This window comes from Rhea americana, unplaced genomic scaffold, assembly GCF_003343005.1.
Source record: "Rhea americana isolate MKP2758 unplaced genomic scaffold, rheAme1 scaffold_112, whole genome shotgun sequence".
NCBI lineage: Eukaryota > Metazoa > Chordata > Aves > Rheiformes > Rheidae > Rhea > Rhea americana.
Window position 1 is genome coordinate 2125770 of NW_028185173.1, and position 24447 is coordinate 2150216.

Consider the following 24447-nt stretch of genomic DNA (forward strand, 5'->3'; position numbering starts at 1 on the left):
GTTTAGCTTTCTGATGGTAAGTGCTGCAGCAAAGACATGCTGACAATTGCTATATACTTGCCAATCTGCCTTTCTTAGGATATCACATGTAAAGCAGAGTAAGCACAGCATGTGGCACTGTTTGCTGCTATTATATTCAGTCTAGAAGTGCCTGCAGTTTTTGGAGTCAAAAAAAATGCTTGCCGTTAAGTGTCAGTATGCATAAAAATTGGGGATAATCATGCACCTTTTCTAACAAACTTTGCCCTAAGGAAATAGGCTGTGGAAAACTGCTTAGTGGTAACAAGGAGTTGTCTATACGTTTGATGCGACCATACTATGATGCTATATGCAATCCTTGATAGTATATACTATAGTTTGCATGAGAGTRATCCTTTCTTTCAGGGCTCATATACTTTCCCGGTGATAAGATGGATTTTCTCCTTAAATTTTATTATTAATCCTAACTTATGAGGAAACCCTAAAATAAATAGCAATCTCTAYTATAGTCTGTAGAAGCTGACTAGCATGCGTTGTAACACACCATAAAACATCACAAGCTGCAATGATTATGCAGCAGTGGTTCTCTTCACACCAAAGGATCAAAGAACCGAACTTTTCCTCTCTTTGCTTTTTATCCTGTTGAAAAGAGTATCTTTTGCTTCAGTGGTTACAACATCCATAGACTGAATCAAGGTCAGGATTTAAACAGTTTGATTTTTRTTTTAATCCTTTCTCTAGTTTTGGATAACTTACTTTTTGTATCCGATGAGCAGTAATTTTTAAGTGATCGTTTATATCTTAGTTAATCACAATATGTTGTAGTTTTAATCCAGCTTATTTATTTAGATGAAGTAAATTTAGGAAAGAAGTAGTTTTCTATGGACTGGAGACTGCAGTAGGTACTAGGACTCAAGATTTACTGTGCATTTCAGCAAGTYGCAGTATGATCTCCTTATCTCCATGTAACTTAACAATACACTGTCAACTGAAGTCTTATCAACTGCTAAGTTTCTACTGCTTCTGCATACGCTACCATCCCTGTGTAGAAACCTAAAATGCAGATAGCCTGGACATCAGGTTTTAGGGATGAAATGATTTGTTCTATGGATCCATTTCTATTGCATTTTACCTTCTAATTTTGCCAGCTAAAACAGGTATTCAGGTTAGAGTAAGCTTTTTCATCTCAGTATTCAAGAATATTGCTGAATAATGGAATTCAATCTATTTTAAGTCTAGGCTTATCAAAGAGCTTTGATAAATCTAAATCTATCCACTGTGGAAACAGCTGACTTCCTGTCTGTTCTAAGGTAATATGATTCTTTTGCTAGCTTTAGAGAAGCATATRCTAGAGTCCTATATTGTCTGAAGTGATTGTTTTCTTAGGTATATTAGGTTTGTGTATTTTTAGTTTGAAAAAAAAAACATTTTACAAAATGTTARTGCCTGGTGCAGAAATATGTATTGCTGGATTGAGAACCAAGGTTAAATGTACACCTGTTTGTTAACTTTGTTTATTTACATATTCTGAATAAATATCCATTCAGCTGTTTTTTTGTCCAAATACAGCTTCTGATAACTGAGCACTACACTTTCTAGGTGGCTGTAACCTAACMTACCCATGTTTCCATATAGATATCCATGACATTTATTCTGAAAATCTAATTCTCATATTTGGGCCTACAGTGGCATTTACATTCAGTTTTAGTCTTGTCAGATTTCATTGCAGCTGTATTTTATTGCAACTTTTTGCTTTTTTGGCTTTATTACTTGACCACAAATACTGGAACCACAAATACTGGAACTGAAGTTTAGCATTCAGAATCTAAGCCCTTAAATAGTATATAGGTAGAAAATATTGAAGCTGTCTCCTTGCTCTGGGTATTTAGGTGCCACATAGTCTCTTGGAGCAGCTCTGGAAGGACTTGGTGACTGAGAAATCCAGAGCAATAGTAAACTCTGTGAGGTCTCCCCATGCTTTTGTGCGTGTTTCCTGCTAAAAACCATGCATATATTGTATGACTATCATTGCAGGGAAGAGAACCAAAGTTACGGCAAATCTTTTTCCTTCTTATATGATTGGAGGAAGGTAACTTTCTCTGAGCCTTCTCACCTTGATTTCTTTTTTCCTCACTCCTGTTTACTCAAACACATGGTGGCACACTGAAGAAAAAGGCCTGCTTTTTCCTTGCCTGTCCACTCAATAGCCGGACCTAAGAAATAATAGTTAGATGGACACTGTGTTGTATACACATAGTCTGAAAAAATAAACTGAAATACAGTAATTTAAAATGTATATTCTTCATTTAAATACAAGAATATTTAAATYCCTACTGATATCATTAGGAGTTGTGCATGTGTGCAGAAAGTGTGTGTGTGTATCTTACATATTTCCATCTAACAGGTAACTGGCTTTGACATTATAATATCAAATCATATATGAAAATACATTTGTACAACAAATTTATAATTCTTTAGAAATAAAACCTTGTTTAGCARTAGGATACTAAATACTGTTCTTTACTAATGACATCAAATACTGAAGTTTTCATTTCACCTCCTGTACAGAAGTATAAAGCATCTTTCAATAGATGCTGTTAGGGTAGAAATCAGATTTTGGTTTTGTTTCTTTTAAATTTTAATTAGAATTTMTCTTGTCACAGAATCACAGAAWCTCAGAATGGTTGAGGTCGGAAGGGACCTCTGGAGATCATCTAGTCCAACCTGCTGCTCAGCAGGGTCAYCTAGAGCATGTTAGATAGGGTTGGATCCAGGTGGGTTTTGAGTATCTCCAGAGAAGGAGAMTCCACAACCTCTCTGGGCAACCTGKTCCAGTGCTCCGTCACTCTCACAGGGAAGAAATTCTTCCTTATATTCAGGTGGAAATTCAGGATTATTGTCCGTAATCAATGAATAGTAATAAATACAATTAACTACACATATACATTATAGTTRATCCAGGTATGTGATTTAGTTGGTATTTTCACTTTATCAATCTGCTACTTGCAGTGGGTTATTTTTTGTGAGTTTTTAATTGTTTTTTCATCTCCTAGTATGTATGTATCTATTAAATATTTATCCACAATCAGTTTTTCTCTAGTACAGGATCTCAACTGTAACTGTGAACTATCCTTGAACATTATTTGGACAGGATTTTTGTTTGGATATACACAAATATTGATAAATGCCAAAAATAAGTGTTTTAAAAAGATGAACATACTGTATATGAACTAAAGTACAAATTGAGATACATAAATGTAAATAACTGAGCTACTTGTCATTTGGAAACATCCAAAACATAAGTTGAATCATGAAAATATGTCTTCCATTAAATATTCACCACTTCTGTGAATATTCACACACTTTTGTGTGTTTTCGCACAAAATGTTGTTAGGCTGTGATTTGCTTTCATTGCCAAAGTTATCAGAACCCTGTCCTGAAATGGGATTTCTTCACTGGATAATAGTTTTATAGTTTTTTTTTTGCAAACATAGTTCCGTAACTTGTTTTGGATAAGTAGTTTCAATCACCTCAGTGGACTTACTCTAGTCAAAGTTTATGAACATTAGTATTAATGGATAAAACTCATAATCTATAAATATTTTAGTAGACGAATATTTCTTCCTATTTATTTTGTACAACACCAAGCATAGTGCTTAACCAAGTACTTAACAAACTACACAGGCTAGCTTCTTAGGGGAGCTGCAATGAGCCATTATTAAGCAATGTGCTGGMCTAATAGACTAATTCAAGACAATGTGCATTCGTGGCACAGTATCTAGGCATAAACCAAGCTTACCAAGATGATTCAATAACTCTATGTGGAGATCTCAGTTAATAACTGCATTATGAATTTCTGAATGGAAAGGCAGAAGTTTTAGGAGCAGAATAATCTGCATACAGATGATTCATTACAGTCAAAAAATATGAGAAATGCAATTGTGAAGGCCTTAGAACACTCCAAAACATCTGTACATAGTGGAAGAGGAAAAAATGCCATATTCCTTAGGTATGAAATTCTATTCTAAAGAGAAACTCTTTTTTTAAGGAAAAGATAATCATTAACACATTTCTGAGAAAAATAATTAAAAATAACTATTTCATAAGTGGTTTGTGTTAGACATTCAGCTGCAGAAATGATATAGTTTAGCTGGCGCATCTAAGTAAAATCATTTAATTACTTGCTGCCTTGACAATCCTAAGTATGTGTTTTAGGGCACACATACATATAGATTGATGGAAACAAGCAAGTCTTGATATAATTCAGTTCCACCAATTTTAATAATCAGTGTTGTGGGTTATTTGTGCTACTTTAGAGAAGGAAAAAAAAGGTAAATTAGCTTAAGTTAATCATAATATCTTCTCGTAATACATTTGATATTAAGGATCCCAGTAAGCAGAAATACATCTAACCAATAAAAAACAGTGACCAAATCAGTTAAACATCAAAAGAAATAATAATTGTGCACTGTCCTAAGCTAGGACAAAATCACTAAAATAGGCTGGAGGGCGGCATAAACACCCTCTTGTATTTGAGCTTGCAAAACATTTAAGGTCTTTCTGCAAGAAGAGCCTCTCCAAAAGCTGAGGGACACATCTGTATCCAAAACAAAGATACAAACAGCGCCTATAGGCTGGGAATGCTTTGCTGGGCTCTGTTTGTGATATTTCTATGGAAAATAGCAGAAAAAGAACAGTGAAACCAAAAAAAGAGGAAGCAGCATACATAGTAATAGAAAATCTCTTGGCGTATTTTTAAGAAAAAGTGGTGAGGAAGACTGCTTTTGCTGTTGAATTCTGACTATAAAACAGTTAGATAAGCAAAGAAGATGCCTTCTGCTTGAATCTTCCTATATTTAAGGGAAAAAAACTTTTGTCTTTAGTTGTAAGTAAGAATGAAGAATGAAAAATCTAACTTTCCTAATGAAAGTAACTCAAGAAGATCTGTATGTTGTATATTGACTAACACATAGATCTGAAAAGACAAGGGGAAAAAAACCCTCCATAATTAACAGTAAAATAAGTTAAACTTTAAAGGGTCATGGAAGATAATGTATCTGTGTTCCTAGAAAAGGTAAAAAGGAAGGAGGATCCGTATGCATGCTTGTATGTCTATTTAAAAAGGACTATTCGTTCACTGGTGATAGAAGTGTAGGGTCAAAGCATTAAATGCATGAAGTTCAGGAAAAGACTGCAGTATTATTTCAGTGTAAACTGCTATAAAACCCTTGTGAACTTATTTCTAGGTTGTAAATTCAGGAAATTTCTATATGCAGCAAGTTACAGTGTTGCATATATCTAAAATGCTTTGAATACTTGGCTCACTTATAAAGTTCATTAGTTATAAACCTAAATTTCTTTGTTTTGAAAATAATGCAAAAGCCCCCTGGTATGAAATTTCCATTATTTCTCAAGTTTTGTTTAATTGTATGTTTTGGGCACTTTATTTCCTGCCCTTGATTGAAACCGGAAAGATACAGAAAATCCTCTGAATGAATAAATAAATAAGTTAACCCTTCTTATCCAGACACTTCTTAAAACATTTGAAATAAATTTCTAAATGTATTCAGACCAATTTTTTCCCTGTCCAAGTGTGCATCCAGAACTATACTTAAACATCCTAAAATGTAAACTTAAGCTCTAAGCTAGACTTCACATATTTCTGTCTGCATTTTCTTGCTAAAATACACGAGCACGTGTTGTATATGGTAAATCAAATCCTTGTGAGTCCTCTAAAAGCTAGGGAGCCATTAATCTCATCTGATTTTAGTGTCTAGAAGTCTATAGTCAATAGATAGAGAACATGTCACCTCACAAAGAGTGTTTATCCTGTGTAAGGGTCTCAGACAGGCAGGATAAATTGCTCCCTGGCGGTGCCTCTCTCTCCATGTGCTGTAAGGGGATCCTAACCGACTGGCTAGGTTAGACACCTTGCTTCCAGCTGATGAAACAGTTAGTTAGATGAATTTCTGTGTGTGCTGCACATGACAACCGTCATAAAATACACAAACGGTCCTTGGAGCAGGATTGGGAACCAGTCGCCGCTGTGCCGGATGAGCCTTGTTGAGCAGAGTCACGCGCTCTATTCTGGGCCTGTCCTGATGTGTCCTACGTCTTTCATGAATCCTGTAGTCACTAATCTACTGCACAGAAAGGACCCCAGCAAAATATTTGCCTTCTCAGTGTGTGTAGAGCCTGCTTGGAATAAGACCTGGAGCCCCTGAGGGACTTGAGCAGGGGAATGCCAGTCTGGCGGATTATAATGCTGGCAGTGTTTGAAATCGAGTAGCACTCAGTGTGACATACTGCCCCTGCTTTAGTTTGGGCTGCACTATATTGTCACCTCTAAAATTCTGAATGCCACACTGAATATCCAGTTTCCCTTGCATGCGCTTATCTTGCATTCCTCAGTTGTGCATCACCTTGTCAAGTTGTAAGTCATCAGCTGATCAGCAGTAACAGGCCACCGTGCTGGACAGTTTGCTCCATATCTCCAGCAGGAGMACAGCAGGCGCTGAGAGCTGCTGCCTCACTGGGAGCAGCTGCACACTGTAGCTTGAGAGTGTGTGAGGTGGTGATTTCTGGCTTTGGTGGGGTTGCAGACTCAGCAGGGGCAAGGAACCCTTGCCAATTTGCCCCCTGTGGAAAGCATCTGTTCCTGTGAATCCAGGACCTGCTCTTTGCAAAAGGCAAGATGCTTTTGCTGAAGCAGCAGCTCCAGGCTCTYGGTGGTCCCTCCAGAAGCTGTGGAGCAGTGATCCCCACACTGTGATGTGTTACCACAAATCAACAGTATTTTATCTTTGTGGAGGCAGCAGTTTAAATTTAGAAAGAATTAAACAACCTTCAGTTCTTCTACATTAGTGAACTTCCACTTCTTTTATTTTTARTAAAGGGCTATGTGTTTAGACTCCGTGTAGAGATGACAAAGGTGCTGAGCTACTCAACCTGGCAAAGTGATGGCATTGGTAAGCATGACTAGAATAAGACTTTTATRTAGAGATGAAATTTTCCTTACTGAGATTCTGGCAGCCGGATTAGTCTGCTATTCACAGGTAGAAATTCTTTCTTTGCCTCATATTAGCTACTGAAGATCTCATGGGTTTGGGTCTTTGTTTTTACTGCACACCCGCATTCGCCGGAATGCCAACTTCGCCAGCTTCAAATCAGAAAGGGGTGACTAGTGCCTTGTACTTAGTTAAATTGTACGTCGTACCCATTAGTTTGTGAGAGCTGAGGAGCAAATTTGTGTTTATTTTATCGAGCTGTTAAAGATAGCAGCTTTCCTCAANAAAAAAAAAAAAAAAAAAAAAAAAAAAAAAAAAAAAAGTGGACAGGCACATTTTAACACGCTATTAACAAAGTCTTTCCCCCTCCTTCTGGCAGTGAAACTTTAGGTTCCTGCTTTTCCTCTAAATACCTTTATTACTGAAAAGGTGCTTTAGAAAGAGCCTTGCTCATACGAGTAAGCCCATCAACACGGGGAATGGAGTCCATAATTCATAATAGAGTTTAAATCTTTTAGAAATATAAATACTGTTCCTGGTATCTGTGAAATACTGTTTTGTATTATTATTAGGAAGTAGTAGCAGCTTGAAAAATGAATTGACAGTCTGATTTGGATTTATATTTATAAAGCATGTATACATGTTTCTGTGCAATATAGATCATAGCAGAAAAACAATTTCCTTTTATTTACAAGGCAATTGAGATTGTCATTATATTATACTTTTTGGTGCGCAGAATGTTCATTTTCTTTCAAGCGTTATTCATCGAAAGAGGATAATTATGGTGTATTTCACAGACTGCCAGAAGGAAAATGTATCTTTGAAAAGTTTCATTTCCCTTAAGTTGCTCATTTTCTATAGGAAGACAGAGCTATTAAGTAACATACCCATGACAAAGATTGATTAAAATGGCATAAAGGACTATCTTATCTCTAAGTACAGGGATTTACACGTATAACTCCCATGACTTTAAATGCAGTAGGTGAAATTAACTCTAGCTATTGTATGAAAAAAGCCCAAGTAAATTGGTTCGTGCGGAGAACTAGGCAAGGACGGGAGGGATAGCACGTTCAGCACCAGCCGACAAGCAGGAAGTTGCTTATTCTTCTCGGGCTGCACCTACAGTGCAGCGGGCAGATACCSAAGCCAAGCTCTGCGCTGGCAGCGGGCAGGCAGTTTTCTGTTGGGACTCAGTTAATGTGCCCAACAGTAAATGTRGCACCCTGTTGATGTGGCTGAGCTTCCAGCTCCTCACAGCAGCTCAGGCTCCTCTGCAGTGCGTGGTGCACTGTCCAAAGTGAATTTAATCTTGCCTAGATATGCACTTTGTGCAGGCTCTGTGGCTCACTTTCAGGTATACTGGCCCACTATGTTCCTCTCCACCACGCACACAGGTGTTTGCAACCTGTTCCACATTAGTCCCAGTGCTTAATTCTGCTTTCCTGGGAGCCTTTCATAACACTTGGGCCTTATTAACCCAAGTAAATGAATGCTTTCTGTTCTGAGAACCAAATTATTAGTGAAGATCTAGTAAGTAGTAAGGAATAGGAATGCAAAATCCAAAAGATTTTRATTTTTGCTTTCTTTTACTCAATGCAGAATTACTAACAAATATCATTTTCACAGTAGCAAAACTGTTTAGCTTATCCAGGTTTCTCCCACGTTCCTAGTACTAAAGACAACAGGTTTGCTTTCAGCTGAAAATGCACCTTGAAGAATGTGCAGCTCTCTAATAATTAGCTTCCTTGTATTCCTAAGCTTCTTGGTATTCTGGTCTTTTCTCTGACAGTAGCTCTGCTACTGTATGTTGGCAGCTCATCCAGTATAGTGGCAATAGTATGGTGTGGTAAGTCTACAATTCAGCATTTGTTAATACTGCAGGCAAGTAATTTTATTTAAAATTTACTGGGACAAGCATCAAATATTATTTTTTGTACAAAAACATATGATGCAATTTCCACAGGACACGACTCCCTTTGGAGTAATTCTACTGAAATTATCAGATTTATATCAAGGAATAATAAAGTAATGTAGCCCAGGGCAGAATTTCACATTTATTATATTTCTAAATGTGGATGAGCAAAACCTTTATACATTCCAGCTGAAAATCTGTGAATTTATACATACATGCATACATATATATATGTCAGATCTGTTTAATAGAAATTTTAGATTTTGTAATCACGTAAATGTGCACCTTGTGGTCTACTTTGACAACAATTCCATAAAAAAGCATGTAAATAAAATACAGTTCTTCATTGCATGCATCTTCTACACTGATTTACACACACACACACACACACACACACACGCATACTTTTTTCCTCCAAAAATCAGATTTTCATATTTTTGTAGAACTTTTTATTTCATACTGATATATGGCATAAGTAACAACTATTGCAGAAGTGTTAGACCAGTGTGAGAATAGAAACAAGCACTCGGTTATAAAATAACCATATTCTATTATGGTACTTTGGTAAGGAGTTTTTCTTTAATTGACAAAGTGGAAACATCTGTTGCTGTCTCCAACTACTCTTTGAGTTTCATACTGTGTTTATAATTCATTTGTTCTTTGCTTATGAAGTTTTTCTTCCAAATGCTTACAAAAAGTCAGCAATTAACTAACTACAACAGGTGTTTCCTTTCTTGGGGAAAGGAATGCATATGATTATTGTAATTTAGATTCCTGCRTGAGTTAAGGAATTGGTCTGTTATTTGAAAACATTGCAAGTACATGGAAAATGACAAAAATGAAGTAGAAAGGTTGGATACATTTAAGACTGAGACAATTTTAACCCTTTCAGATTCTCTTTACACATGAATGTTGTGGATGATTGTCATCACTTTAATGTGATCAGATATGTGCTTGTATGGTTTAGATGTATAGTAATATTTTCTGATGCCAAACATATGCTTTTATATTGTGATCTTTGTATAAAAGGCCGCAGTAACCATTCTGAAATATTGAATTTGTTTAATGGCAGACAAGTATTCTCTGGGAATAGTTCGAGAGCGTATTACTCAGACTGTTTGCTCATTTAACCCTGCCCCAGGTGCTTGAATCTTAAGACAAAAGATTCAGGAATAAAAATAGAATGGCCTAGCAGATCATTTTTTTGGCTGCTGTAACACATAATCATATCCTCTGATCCATTCTAGTCTTCTATTACTTAATAATAGGAAATGTCAAGTTTCTCCAGTGTTTGTGAAAGCTGTTGTATTGACAGCAATTTAATTTCAAGTAAAAACAGGAGAGATGGTTTCAGTTAATATACACATTTATCCTACTAATAAAAAGATAAGTAAAGTGTTCTAAAAATATTGGTGATAGGAATAATTTGATTATGACCCAGTAAGACCACAAGTTGGATGTGTATACTGTTGCATTACTCACGTGAGATAGAAATGGGACACACAGGAGAAATTAGTGTTTGTGGATGTACTTTGCACAAAGAGGTTTTTTTCATACCTATTCTTTTGATCAATTTAAAGGTTTTTTTGTCTTTATTTATTTTCTTCATATAAATATTCATGATATGCTGGAGAATACTGTATAGCAGAATACTGTATAGCAAAAGCGTGTGTCCAGGCACACCAATCAAGAAAGCAGTGTTGGGTAGCAGTGTTGCTTCAATCATGTTTTTTACAAAGAGACCAAGTGGAAGTCAGGTGATTTAGTGCACTTGTGCTAATGATAAGCCAATGTAAACGAGAGCAGATTCAGTCRGACCATGTCATCTCGGTGACCTGTTCCACTTTTACCTGCTGCCTTTAAATTGTAGTCTCYCTCCTGACACTGTTAAGCGTTGCCAGTAAACCACCAGGTTGTTTATAAGCGCACATTGTAAAGTAGGGTGTATTGGAAAGTAGGAGCTGCCCAACAAATTAATGGCGTTGTGAGGTGCTGCCTGCTGGGGTGAGAATAAATTGTAAGAAAATATAGGAAGACAGGTAATGGGCACTAGCTATGCTGCACAACGCTTTTCAAACTGCTGCTGACTGTGTGCCAATAGATATGGCAATAACTGTCAACAAGRTTTACAATACTTTCGCTTTTACACAGTGAGAGTAGAAAGGTTGAAAGAGTTCTATAATTTTATTTAAACTTTAGCGCCAACTATTTCTGGACCTACTATTTCCAGGCAACTGAGTTGCAAACACACTGCTTGTCTTTCATGTGTGTCAGTGGGAGGGTTTATTATCATCACTGGAAGTCCTTAAAATTGGACATAAGAAAAATAGCAGTAAAACAGAGATATATACTTAATTGTAAAATCCAASTTGTTGCAGATTTTTCCATTTATTGTATATGTTGTGATTTCTGATAGCACTAAATTGTGCTACCTGTGTATAGCCTCAGTGGGCAGCTCCTGCAGGGGAGAAATTTTCTAGCTGTGCTGGAATATCTCCCCCATATAGAGAAGTACATCTTAAAGCTACTGTATAGGCTTTGTGTCCTCACYGGAGATGCATTCCTTGCTGCAGAAAGCTTCAAGATGCAAAATGAACATTTTCAAAGGCCCTTTGTGTGAGGCTCAGGAGTTGTTCTATCATCCTCCTTGTGAGCATTCAGACACATCTTTACATTTACAATAGCTTTTAATAGTTCTTAGCACTGCAGAGGTGGTAAAATTATGGAATCAAGCCAATTTTTTTTTTCACGTTCACCCATCCTCAGTGAAACTTGTAAACATCTTCCATATGCACAGCTGTTATTTTCTAATGAAGACTCTAGTTATTAGCTAAGTAAGTTCTTCAGAAAGAGTTTCAGAAAGGCTTGCTTTTGGTTTCRGAAAAGTTCCAGAAAGGCTTGCTTATGGTTTTCAGTGGCTTCAGCCTCCAACYAGTAAGAAACCTCCTTTAAAATATGGACTAGGACATAGATTTTTAATAAATCACAGAAGGTTTCTATGTAATGTGATTCTCGTTATCATTTTTTGTGGGTCTAATATGCTGCTGAGTACAGGAAAGAAAGTGAGATTAATATGAAAACACAGCCTTTCTAGAACMCAGTGAATAACCCAAGGCTGACAAACAACTCTTTGCATTACTTTACATGAACTGTACGAATAAACTGACAAATTAGCAGATAGTGATTATTATTTTTGTTCTATGTTAACWTCTGTAGGTCTCAGATACTACATGAAAATAAACACAGATGGGCAAATGGGCCCATTTCTTTCCTGGATGAAGAATCGTAGAACAATTTAGATTGAAAGGGATCACCAAAGTCCCTCATCTAATCCAAGCCTCAAAAGCAGGTCTGATTAGATCAGACTGCTCAGGGACTTGTTTAGAGTATGCAGTCTAAAGAATCTAAAAATTTGTGATTTAAAGTTCATTTGCTTAAATCTGAGGGTTTGGTTCTTAAATATAAAGTTAAGGAGAAGTCCAACATTATTCTGTATGTGACCCCAATTCAGGCAGTCAGTATGTCTTTCATTTTCTGTTCATGTTTCTTTTTCACTTACTCAGACTTCTGCATTCATTCCAGTATGGTTTGCAACCCTGTAAAAATAATGATAAYAGACTCTCTGAAGTGCAGAGAGCTTCGTGGTTAGATGACCATCTATGGATAGTGAAGAAATTTCCAATAGGTGGCCATTCTGTCTGGGCTGCGTGAAAAAATCTTTGTGATTCAAGATTTTAAATGAATTTATTTTATCCAAAGTAAAATGTTCATTTCCATTTTGGAGATATTTAGAACCATTACCTAAAAACTGATAAAATGGATGATTAAGTCTTTAGAGCATAAAAAGTCTTACATTAGTAAGGAACAATCAGCAATTTTTGTTATAACATCGGAAATCATATTAATATTGTAGACACTTTGAGAATTACTGACTAAGACGTAATCAGAAGACATTTAAAACATCAAAAAATAATTGCTGTATAATTAATTTTGGGGTGATGGAGTTGATTAGCTCTGAAAAAATGTATGAAAGTCTTTCTTTTTACAGGTGAAAAACTGTATGGGTAGTCTTGTTTATACAATGCTTTTTGGTTATAAAATTGCAACTCAGTTATCAAAATGCATAGAGTAGAGGCACTAATTCTGCTTTAGTTATCAACTCATGAGTTTACAAGAGATGTTTATTTTTAAGTATTCTTATTCTACAGTGTCTTTTCTGTAGCAGGGGATACAGTTAAACTCTTATTAGTTTTATATATACAAATTTGTAAAATTTGTTGCATGTGTATGTGTATCAGGGTGTATATGCTAGCTGGAGAAGATCATGTATGACTCTATAACTTTGCAGGAACTTGCATTTCAAAGCAAGAGTCAATTTAACATTACTATAAAAAGTAAAAGAAAAATTTATAGGTTAAAGAAGTCCACTAGAGAAGGAGGAAATAGCAATATGTACCTGCCTGTAATATTAAAAAAAAAAAGTTTTTTTTTTTTCTTTTTTTCCTTTTTGGAGCTGAATGAGTTTACTGCTCACATTATGTGAAAGGAATTATTTGAATATAAATAGTAGAGGCCTAATCTCTTTATGTGATATTTTCTTCCTTCTTGAAGGAGAGAACACAGAACTCTTCTAATACTGCTGTCTTTGACATTAAAACAAAAGTAATATYTACTATGTTGAAATTAAGGGTGATCTGGTGATTGTTGTGTCAGGTGATGACCCCTATTGAAGTATTTCATTGTATTGCCACCAGATTGTCCCAGAGTTGTAATTCTTGGGAAAGCAGTCTAGCTAGCTTCTGCTGACCCTTTCCTCTGAGCCAGCAAGGTCAGCTGCAGAGGTCTGTGTGGTACATACAATACTGCTCGTCGTTATTCCTGTTGGTTCTCCTCAGACATACTCTAAATCTAAAAATCTAARTTCATATACATAATTGCTTTGGTCTAGTGGTGATTTTTTTTTTTAATTTTCCTACTCGTGTGAGTGCACCTTTATGAAATACTGCCTGCTCCGCTACATTATTTTAACCTGCTGTGTCTAGCAGTCTGTGAGTTCTTAGTAGTCACTTATCAGAGAATTCATGACAATTTGTTGGCAGTATCAGATGTGGATTATATGGGCTTATCAAACACATCTGTCTAGATGTGTATCATTCTAACCTATTCTGTCTAGGTTTCGTCTGAATTCATGGAGCAGAAGTTTCCTGGGTGGGGTGGGGTTGTAAATAATTAGAGTTTCTGGTTTTTAATCRAGTTCAGTTTTACAYTGATTTACATCAGCCAAAGTCAAGGGTTGGTCACTAGTGTAAAATTAGTATATTTGTGAATTCTTTCTTTTTGGCCTTCTCTATGTGATGTTTCTGAGTGTCGTTTACCTAGTCTAAGACAAACAAAATTAACTTTTTCATTAGCTTAAGGGGTTTCTTTATGCTATCTGTTTAAAACATCTCCTAAACTTTCCTAAGGCTGCCTATACTAATTTAGTACTGATTTAATAGTATATTTTTTAGTATGTTTGTGCTCCAAAGTTATTTCTTTATGAGCTAACCACAACACTATGAAATCTGTTTTGAATAACTTCAAAAATGTGTTGAATAGTATGTCTTGTCAAAATCTGAAAAATCTCCACATTCTCAGATGCATGTTGAGAGTAATGTCAAGGTTTTGGGTAGAGCTGAGAGACAGGTAGTTTAAATTCACTTGACAGTCAGCTCATGGAAAAGGATTTCTTCTGCTGTGGAAATAAAAGTACTGTRTTAAAACAAAAGCTAATAGGAGAAAAGATGGCCTTTTAGCTTTAAAAGTGAAGGAACTACTTGCAACAGCTTGAAAGAGAGAGTGACATTGTGACCAGTGAATTCAAAAAATCACTAGATTTCTTTCATTGTACATGCATTAAGTATCTTTTGGTCTAGACCTCATGTTTGATTTTTTTTTTTTTTTGGTAGGGATTTGGGGTCTTCTTAACATATGTTCCATCATTATAGGAATCTAACAGATCTGTGAAGTATTTGACGAGTTTGGCCAATGCGAGCTGCTAGATAATTGACAAAATGTTGCTAGATAATTGAAAAAGAAGAAATCCATTTAACTAACATATACTACTTGTACAGCATGGTGGATGACATTGTTACATATCTAACAACAAAAAAGAGACAGAATGTGAAGTAGCATAGCTGGGTTGTCTTGGGAGGAATAGGAAGTCAGCTGTGTGTGTGTTTCTGCCCCTCATTAGAAAATGCTTCATGCTGTGTGTTATGACCCCAAAAAGGCATTAAATAAAGATTGGAAGTTGCTGTTGTGATGGATTTGCGTGATGATAGTGGTGTTGCAAGATTTATGCTATAAAGGATGTGTGTTTACAGTTGCTGTGTTTTGAATGTAATCTTGAATCTCACAAAAGCTGCCCTAGTCTGAGAAGTTAACTAAACCAGTAAACAAAGTAAATCTCTTAATTCAGTGTTTTGAAGCATATTTGTGCATGTTGTTTATCAGATGAAAACCTCCCAACAAGTATTTCATAAATACCTGTGCAATCAAAGGACACTTACTAATGAGTATAGTAGACTATCCTTAATTGAGTAATAACTTTTGCACGTAAACATTGGTTCCCATTAGTCTTTATTAATGCATTCTTGTGAGTAATGCAAACTTTGTGCGTTAGCTCAACTACATCTTGAGATCACCCAGCTTCTCATGTCAGTGGCTACTTTTTCCCCTTCTGTGACTCCCTGACCTCACACAGCAGCTGTTCATACAGTGATTATCATCCAGTGGAGCATGCTGCTGTAGAGCAAGCTTGCATTTTAAAATTAGACCTGTTAATTTAGCGTACATTTTCAAAGAACAAATTTTAAAGCTATAGAAGAGGTTAAGAAAAAAAATGTGAAAACATTATTTGAAAGCATTGTTTATTTTCTTATAGTGTTTATAAGTGGGTGAAGTGGGGATACAGAGCAGAATATTTTCTAGTTGGCATGAGTTCAGCCAGCTCAGAATTGGTACGGGGATACAGGACTGCATAGCTAATAGTTTAATTTAGAGGACCACACACAGTTGCTGCACATGTGAGGGAAGCAAGCAGACAGATGTCCACATCCCCTGGCTTTAATAATAATAATAACCCTCCAACCTAACAGAGTGCAAGCAGGAAAGACTCTCGGAGTGTCACCTTTTTCTCCCCCGAGAACCAAGTGCATTCCTGTAACTTTATGTATGATTTTCCTTAGTCAAGGGATATAAGTTGGGTGTCTGAGTGGCGTGTAATAAACTGTCCTTTTAGAAGGAGATTAATTTGTGTCCTTTTATAATGCAAAAATATTATCATTTTTTTCTGTAACAAAGTCATGAAAGTCATCTCTGCCTCCTGGAAGAAAGAACAAAAGGTGGCCATTCTTTGACACCAAGAAGAAGATAGATACCAGTAATGCAGACCAGGGTTRTATGATGATATAAATATGTGATATTTAATGGCTCAGTAGGTATGTGGAATTAGTAGGTGAAGCATTTGCTGTCTCTCCTCTCCGTTTCCCAGAAGATGAGGCACCTCCTAATTTATACGGCCACACATGTAGTCTTCACCCACTGTAGTGTTTCTGACCCCCAAGAATTCTTTTCCTGTAGAAAGCAGATGTTAAGGTCTTCTGAAAGCTCAAGTTAGTAGAGGAGGGGGCTAGCTTTTGGCTTTCCTGGCTACAGAAAAATACCTTCTCTGAAATGTTAAAGGTTCAAAAAAACAAAAATAAATTTATAAAGAATAATTGTATTTCTTTGGAAGAAAAAGAAAAGTCTCATGGCTGTAGGATGTTAGTCATACATTCTAACTGCCTGAAAGTGGGGTGGCACTGTCAATTTTTGCAGCCTGCTCTAGGTAAGAATAGCAAAAGCAGAATGTGAGTTTTTGTCTGGATTTTTGCAAGAGGAGCAGTACATTATTTGCTACCTTCCTTTTGCGTTTAAAAAATTTCTTTTCAACCTCAAAAGTTAGAAATTGAGTTTCAGTTTGAAAGTTAAGAACCTCTAAAAACTGCCTACTTTCACCTGAGCTGCTCTTCCAGTTCTTCCCTGACATGCTGAGTAGATTTTGAAATCTGCGTCACTATATGAGATATCGAGCAAGAAATGTTTGTATAGAAAGAGTCATGGTCTTTTAATTACAGACTGTGCTTGTGTTTATACTAATATCACAGCCATCAGCAACTGCATCCATGCAGTGTCAGCAGTAATTAGCACCAAATATATAGGCCTCTACTCAGAAAGAATTGCTGAATGTATGATTTAACAGCACTGTAAGTGCTCCTTCACTATCCCACACAAAAGCATTTTTAGTATGAATTAAGAGTGTCTGAAAAGGGGTTGCTGTTTAAGTATAGCAGCTCTCCCAGCTTACTCTGCGCTACCCCAAGWAAACACGGCTGGAGATAGTGGAGAGGCTGAAGGTGACAGACATGTGAGCAGCATAATGTAGCATGGGCAGGGGCACATCTCCTTTGACAAGAAAATTTCTGTCCCCTTGACTTTTACCCTGACTACGGTTGTGCTTGTTAAGGAGATAGTTCAGGATCAAGGCACTTGAATGGACTTATCTCAGATCTGCAATGCAGCCTGATTTATTGTAATGGAGGCTTAAATCCTCTACATTACAGTGGAGTTACAAGTTTAGTATCACAGGTTACATAGTTTCGTGGATTTACACAGGCCTGTCCATCAGAAGTGTATTTTCTCCTCTTCACCAAACATATCTCTAGAACATTGCAATGCCAATGACCTAGTAAACAAATCCAAGCTGTGCATTGYTTTGTTTATTTTTTTTTCTTCACTTAAACCAAAATCCTGTGTCATCTTAATAGCATGCAGAACATAGGCCCAAAACCACAGGGAGGGTACATTCATTTTTATTTTATTTTTAGATAATGGAACCTTTTACTTRCTGAAATGAAAGTCTCTCTTAAGCTGGAAGTTTCTCTCCCTCTCTGTCATGAGGTTTTGGGTGCAGAAAGCTGGCTGAAAAATGGGTGAAAATTTTAAATAATTAAAAAAAACTCCATACATTCTAAAATCTCCTGYTCCTTGCTGAATTTGTTTTGGCATGCAGAGGCACTAATGCACCTGTGGAGAGAATGTTCTCTGTAATGGATGACATCTGGTTTGAAGACAGAAGTGGAATGTCAGTGGATACAGTTAAGGGAATGACAGTGGTAAGAGCCAATCTTGCTGGCAACTGCCATGAGGTCTCTGAACAACTGTTTGAAAACACACACAGCTTCCTCAGAAACTCCTTGTATTTGCAGCCTTAAGACAATGCAATGATCTGCAATCTTGCAGCAATCTTACTCTTGCAACTGTGTATAAAATAACAGTATATCTATTCAAACAGGCAAAGTCCTGCTGTCATTACTTAGTTAGATAAAAGTAAGGATAAACCTGCTAGAGAAGTTAAATGCATAATCCAATTAAAATTGTTTTGGTAATGAGGTTTGAGAAATTTGGTTTGCACTCATTTTATAGTTTGGCCCAAAAATAATGATTACAGTAATCGTTATAGAGTGCTTAACGCCTATGAAAATTCTTGATTTCATTCATTCTAGGAATTTCTGAGGAATTGTATCTTCTCTTCACAGAAAATAGATTATGATGTTTGAAAAATTACCTAGGACATCCTTCATGCCTACATGCTTAAATGTGCGTGAATTAACCAAAGACTTAAAATACAAAGGAAATGGATTTATCTCACCTTCTGAAGATACTTCCATAAACAGAGCAGCTCTTAATTGGCAGTGGTGGTTCACCTTATTAGTGCACATTAAATCATGACCTTAATCCAAAAATACTGAYTTATTTGCACTTGTTTTATAGCGGATATCACATGATTTTGGCTTTTTACCTGCCTTTAAGAGATTGCAGAATGCAGGTGTTCCAGATTCCAGATTAGCAAAACTGTTCCTGATAAGATAAAGTTTTTTACATCCTATTCTAGGGTTGACTTTAATTAAGAAAATAGAGGTAAAGAAAAACCTACAGAAATGTTATATATAATTCCATATGATGTTGAGCTAAAATGTAATAACTTTTCCTAATCACWCTTTGTATTCTGGATAAGTCCTAGACATAGCAAATAAAAAAAAAAATAAAGGAAAAAAAAAAAGTAGCAGCAGAAGTATGCAAGTAGACTTTTGCAGTCACGCAGTCTAGGCCTTGCAAATCTTGAGACAGAAATCTCCTGTGAGGTTCTTCACATCTGCCTTCTGACATCTGCACAATAGCTCTTTACCTAACTTGTCACTGTTGACTCCCTTTTTAATAAATGTATGGGACTAGGGCATGGGTCCTCTTGTGATCCTGATAGAGATATTTGAAATAGATCAGATGAATCTAATTGTAGTCATGTCTATTACTCTGAGAGTCGGGTAGAGTAGCTGAGATTAGTTATTAACAGGAATATTGCCTTTAGAAATAATCATGAAGACATAGGAGACAAAACAAAAGACGTCCATGTAGTCCAGGTGCTCAAAACCATTCTGAGTTATTCCTATATGTGGGCGTCAGTATGATGCAAATCAGGTGAGAGACTTGTTTGAGGCAGGCCATCATGGACACATACTCTTCCAACAGCTGTGCCAGATATCGGAGGTACTGCCCTCCCAGCTGCTTGTGCCCACTCCTGYGCTGAAGGCAGGCACCAGTGAGCACCTGGGGGCAAAACAGCTTTAGCTTATGCAGCTAAGAGCTAGGGTGGAGCATCTATTCATGGCTTTGCTTTATGGTAGATCGTTATGTTGTCGAGTTTGTCAGTAATGACTAGAAGTTTTTGATGGCTGTGTAGTTGAAGATATCTRTTGCTCTTGCATGAAGATAAGGAGATTTTCTTCTATTTCCATAAGCATTAAATTCTCTGTGATTACAGTCCTTTGGATTTTTTGTTTGTTTTCTTTTGCATGAGCAATTACTGTGGGCAAGTATGACCCAGCTATATCCAGTAAAAGTCCCTGTAATTATTGTTCCTGCTGAATGGCTCTACAGATGTGCAGGATGTACTAATATGATTTAGTTGAGGGTTTAGGACTATGGTTCTGAGAAGAGTATGAAATGATGATTTTTAGAAGGAAAAGAGATATATGCTTTAGGATTCATCCCATTCAAGAGAATAGCACTGTGCCCCAAGTAAAGCTGAAAGTGGGCATGGATTTCCTCTTCTCTACCTCAAGGGCAAATATGTAATTTGTGTAAACTAGCATATGAAATATTAAAACCACATGACCCAATATACTGTGAAGAATTCATCATTTAAAAATAAGTTCAGAGCAGAAATAACTTTGAACTAAGTGGCTGTGTATTTTTCCAATGGAGACATGTTTGTGAAGATCATTACTGATACTGGTACTGCCAGAAAAATATTTGCAAGATTATTTGTTTATATCTCARAAGTTATGCTTACTCTTTCAAGGAGATCAAGAGTCCTAAGAGTATGAATTAGGAGAGGCAAAGAGATTGTATCTGCATGATGGCAATTGAATCATTGAACAGCATTCCTTATTCTGTCCCTTTATTAAGTGAAAAAAATATAAAGCATATAATAAGCAGTTGCATAAGACAACCTACACCTGAAATGATTTATGCTGTTCATAACTCTTTTAGTAAGAGGTGGATTTCCAACACAGTAATTTGCAGGTGTTCTTCAAGAAACCTAATCAATATATTATCCCTTGTTTTGAATAAGCTTCTGTACAAGCAAACAATGAATAGATTGTGTTTTATTGAGTCTTACTAATTTTCCCTGAGCTATAGGAAACTTAGATACCAGATATATAAATATCCATTTTGAATCTTAAGGAAAAAAATGATTTTAAGGATCAGAAACTTTGAGGTCTTTAACAACCAATATATGATATTAATGGTCTAGTTTCAGAGTATTAATGAGGCCTCTAGCATCAGTCAGGAAATTAGATATTGATAATGGAGCGAAATKTAACCCAGTGAAATGCTGCAGATCTTTGGGAGCTGTCCTGAACTCAACAGGAGAGAAACAGTACATGCTGCCTTGCAAAGAGTTCAGCTGAAGTCACTCACTCATGTACAAAAAAGCCCTCAAATGGCATCTTAATCTTCAGAATATCTCACCAAGTAAGTGAACTGTTTCCATGTRTGGCTCCTGCCAACAAGGCATTGGAGCTAACTTTCCAAGCATTTTCAGACCAATCTGTCTAACTGACTAACAGGAAAGACAGGCAGAGAGGACAGTTTCTGTGCAAGAGGTATCTTGAAAATCACCTAAACTGGGCAGGTATCTGAAACAATGACGGTAGTAATATAATGTTGTTTTTACATATATTGTAGTTATGGAAGACATTTATAGACTAGAAAAAAGTTCTATTGTCCTGAAGGCCTTCTGAATGAACTCTTGTATTAAACAGTTTGAACTAAAACCTTCTCCATTATTTTCTATCAAGAGCCTCAAGCCTATTTTCATTTTGAAGTTATCATCTCATTTGTATTACTTTACAAAGATTTCAGTGCATAAAGCCCCAAGAGAATGGTGACAGATTTGAATTCAGTAGCAGTTATAAAATACCTTGGGAATAACTATTTCCTTTTACTGAATCTATTGCTTTTGGCTTAGGGTACCAGAACTTAATCTTAAGAAAATATTTTTTCTCCAGATGGTATTTTAATGTCACTGCCCTTTCATGAAAGTATATAGAAGGTATATTCCTTCTCCAGAAGAATAGTGATTTTGCAGAAAATTAGTTTGTTTAGATAGTGCCTTGGAGGATGGTGAGTGAAGGATTCAATCCAGATCTGAGTGTAATACATAGTGCTTTTCTGGGGCTTCTTATTAAATGTGGCTATAACATGGCTGTAAGTATTGGTAAAATTGAGACTGTAGTTTGACAGAGCAAGTTATATGTTTCCGTACCACTCTGATCTGTAACTGGATTGAGTCCTCCAGTAATCATTATGATTTTCTATATATATTTGTATGATCTCAGTAATTGACAGAACTGTGATCCTGATACATCTCAGGTATGTGATGTTCAGTAATCTGGAGTTGGTGACCATTCCCTATTTCTGTTGGCAATACTTAGAAATCTCTTCCTCCTATTCCTCAGTCTATATTTTTCATGGATATTATGACCTGATTTAATTTGGTAGGATATCTGCTAGGGATTAGGAGTGGGCAAAAGGCCATGCAGAATGAGTGAGAGGACAATATCAGGAAAGTTATAAGGGATGTCCCAGAAATAAGACTTGGTTATGTTATCCACTCTTCAATAATTTGTAAGGACTCTCTTCTACTTCTTGAATCCCCAATAGTTTTCTATATTGGTACACAGAGTAAAGGAAAGAATGTGTTTTTTTTAAGAATGCTATGAGTCTGTGTTGAATAGCAGTAAGAAACTTTTCTTGTTGGGGTCAAAATTAGTAGTGATCTGTTTGGCTTTTCTCCTGTCTTGCAGTATAAAATGGGCGTAGAAAGGTGAATAAATATAATATTTAGAAATTTAACACATTTAAGTTGATACAAATGTGTAGATCACCTCAGTTTGCAACTGCTACAGTTTGGAGAAAAAGCTATAAAAATCTACTACATGTTAAAGGGATTTGATGTGTTGCTGCTCATAGATTTTTTCTTTTTCTGCAGAAAATGAGAAAAGATCTAGAGATTGAGCTAAACTAGTTCAAACTGTTTGAAGGAGAATCTACCCAGGGTAGTTCTAGGTAGCAGAATGGATTTTGTTATCTATTATGTGGAAATTGCTTAATATATTCATTTAAAGCTACAACTTATCACTTAAGCCTCTCCACCTGAGTGTCCAGATCCATCATCCTTATGACAGCATTGCTCTCTTCGCAAGCCTTCCCAGTCGCTTGATGTGTTTGTAGAGAGTAACCAGGAGTCCTTTCTCCCCCTTTCCACTAAACAAGCCAAATTCTTCCGCTTCCTTTAGCCTGTTTGTAGCAATTTGTAGCATTTTCTCTCTTTCTAGTCCTGTTTTGAATTCATYTGTCAATTCAAGTAAGATTTGTCTTCTTACTTTGTCAACTTTATATTCACAAAACTCATTTTTAAAATTATTTTTAAATGCATCAGCCTTCTGCTGGAAAAGAGGTTACCTGTATTGTATATGCTTTGGCAGCAAACTCTTCTCCTATCTCTTGGGATTCTCCCATACCTCGTGATATTATTCTGCTATATCAAAGATATATATTAAACAATAAATCTGCTATGAACAGAGGAAAGACATGTATAACTAAGTTTAATGAAAGTTGATCTCAGTGTATGTTTTTTAAGTATAAAATAAACTTTAATCATAACCTTATCTTTTAGGTGGTAACATTTAGTTAGCAATGAGTATAACTAAAAATGAAGTATTGCAATAATACTGTGCTATTAATGACTGTAGTTCACTGGGGAGTTATAAAAATTAACTGAGAACTACTAAATGCTCACTTTTACATGAGGTGCAAACTCATTGTTTATTTGGCAGTTACAATGTTCAGTCCAAGCAGTGGTGTTATAAACTGAAGCCACAGTACATAAACCTCTAATACATGAGAATTGACAGTACAATGCCTGACATTTAAAATTCTGAAGTTGCTATGAAATTTGTAATAGCTGAAAACATCAACCATACTTCAGCTTCCATTTTCTCAATTTGTTTTTGACATGATCACCAAATCAGGTTAATTCTAAACCTACGAACACTAAATGGCAGCTAAACAGTAACATGTTGCACTTTTTCCTTAGTAAAATTATGATTAAAGACTGTTCACCTGGGAAAATCCAAATCCAAATCGTAAACATAATGGTGCTTCAAAGAAGAACTAATGATATGGTTTATGAATTTTAATTTCTGTTTCAAAGTCAGCTAGTGTGCTTTCTATAAATGTAAACCATCTGTTGGCACCTTCTAAAAGACTAGAATTCAGTTCATCCAAGCATGAATTATTTATTTAGGATTTTTTTTCCTAAGTAAAATCTAGGTTTTCTTTTTTCCTTCTTCCTTAATAACCTATATTTTTGTCTGAAGTGAATTTTCAAAATCAGCACATTCATAACTTATAAACAACTGTGTGAGATGTTTTCAATTACGATTACATCATGAAGACAGTGCAGAGTAATTTTGTTTTTTTCTTTGGAAGCATATTTTGTAACTTCATGTCAAATTGTACTGCTTGGAGAGTATTTTCACTTCAAGTAGCATCAAATTCAGGGGAACAGCAAGACAATGATGGAGTTGCTATAGTAGATCGGTCTATCACAACAGATTTGAGGCTTGAAAGTGTATTATTTACATAAGTCTCTACCAGCTCATTGAGAGTCTGTGTTTGCGTATAGCAGTTAGTATTCATTACATGTTCTTTCATTAATTTAAAAATATCTAGATTAAATCTATAGGAATATTCTTCCATTGTGGTGTTCATATTAAAACCATGGTTCTCGGATAGGTTCATGACTCTTTCTTTGGAAGGAATTTATAGTGAAGCACTGCTTCAGTTTCTGCAGAAGTCATGGCTGGTCCATCTTTTATCCCATGTGTGTTTTTTTTT

General features: G+C 36.0%; 1 protein-coding gene across 1 annotated transcript in view; it reads left to right on the forward strand.

Moving 5' to 3' along the window:
- Nucleotides 1-24447, forward strand: part of DGKB (diacylglycerol kinase beta) — a 349983-nt gene that overhangs the window by 274930 nt on the left and 50606 nt on the right. The window lies entirely within an intron of this gene.